Genomic DNA, 1,866 nt, shown 5'->3' on the forward strand with positions numbered 1-1,866 from the left:
TCTACACATGAGTTCTAGGACAGCAAGGACTATGTAGAGAGAAACTATCTTTTAAAAAAATCAAAACAAACGAAGTGTTTTCAAACAATTATTACTATAAATTTAGCAAAAAAGGGCCATTCCCAATGCATTCTTACTAAATGGTTTTAGAAAACTTTAAATGCTATATAAACTTAACATTACTTAATAGTAGACGACTTTGTACTATACTACCTATGGACACTGTTTTAAGATTAGGCTCAGGCTGGGTGGTGGTGGTGCACGCTTTTAATCCCAGCACTCGGGAGGCAAAGCCATGCGGATTTCTGTGAGTTTGAGGCCAGCCTGGTCTACAGAGTGAGTTCCAGGAAAGGTGCCAAAGCTACACAGAGAAACCCTGTTTCGAAAAATCAAAAAGAAAAAAGAAAAAGATTAAGCTCTTCCCTATACTTTTTTGTGATGATTTGATAGTATCAAATTATTTTTTGAGAATCTAAGGATAAATAAATCTCATTTTAGTTTGTATTTCTGGTTCTTAGTCTGAATATCTTCTTGTTATTGGACACTTTTAGTTTCCTATTCTAAGAAAAGCCTGTCTTTAATTCTTTAACAGACTGTTTTCTTATCCTTTAAATATTAACCTTGTAATTATGATGGGAACACACCAAAAAGCACAGTGATTTGAGTTTTCTGGAAGGATCGTACATTTTCGTGATTTTCCTAAAACTGACTTAAATGCTAGAAAAAAAGGACTAAAAGCATTACGTTTGGGGCACTATATTTCAAGAAAATATCACCACTCTTAAGGAGGTAATAAAATCCAGCTCACAGAAATGCATCTGAAGTATTTTTCAGTTCACAACCCATCTTTATACATATACCTTGCTGAGGTGGTTTGAAATGAGAATGGCCCCCATAGGTTCATATATTTAAATGCTTGCTTGATCCTCAGTTGGTGAAACTATTGGGAAAGGATTATTAGATGTAGCCTTGTTGGAGGTGGTGTGTTACTGGGGGTGGGCTTTGAGGTTTCAAAAGCAAACACCATTCCCAGTTAGCTCTCTTCAGCCTTATGATCATCAAACAAGATATAATCTCTCAGCTACTGTTCTTGTACCATGAATACCTGCCTGCCAGCTACCTGTTCCTGGCCATGATGGTCATGGACTACAATCCTCTGGAACTGTAAACCCCAATAGTCTTTCTTCAGCAAGTTGCCTTGGCCATGGTGTCTTTTCACAGTAATAGAAAAATAACTATGACACTTATTTAATCCTAACCAATATTCTGTGTGGTATTCTCCAATGCACCCTTATAAACTGCTATAACATTCTGCTCATTCTTCATAATTCATAATAGCTTTTCAGTGTGATCTACAAACCTCCCTCCCAGTTTTCCATTCCTATAAATATTTATAGGAAAATGTACAATCCTTCCAGAAAACTCAAATCACTGTGCTTTTTGGTATGTTCCCATCATAATTACAAGGTTAATATTTAAAGGATAAGAAATATATTTAAAGGATATAGAAATCTTTTAAAACTATATTTTTATCTATTGTGTGGTCTACATAGGTGTGTAAGTATGAGTATGCCATGGTGTACATGTTAAAGTCAGAGGACAAATTCCAAGAGTTGGTTCTCTCCTTCCTGGGTCCCTAGGATAGAACTCAGGCTTGGTGGCAGTTGCCTTTAACCTGTTGAACTATCAGGCCAGCATCCTGTTGCTTATCTTTATATCTCTACTATGTGGCAGCAATGAGTATGTCCTCAAAAAACATTTGTTGGGCCAGGCAGTGGTGGCGCACGCCTTTAATCCCAGCACTTGGGAGGCAGAGCCAGGCGGATCTCTGTGAGTTCGAGGCCACCCTGGTTTACAGAGCGAGAT

This window comes from Peromyscus eremicus, unplaced genomic scaffold (assembly GCF_949786415.1).
Source record: "Peromyscus eremicus unplaced genomic scaffold, PerEre_H2_v1 PerEre#2#unplaced_3623, whole genome shotgun sequence".
In the NCBI taxonomy this organism is placed as follows: Eukaryota; Metazoa; Chordata; class Mammalia; order Rodentia; family Cricetidae; genus Peromyscus; species Peromyscus eremicus.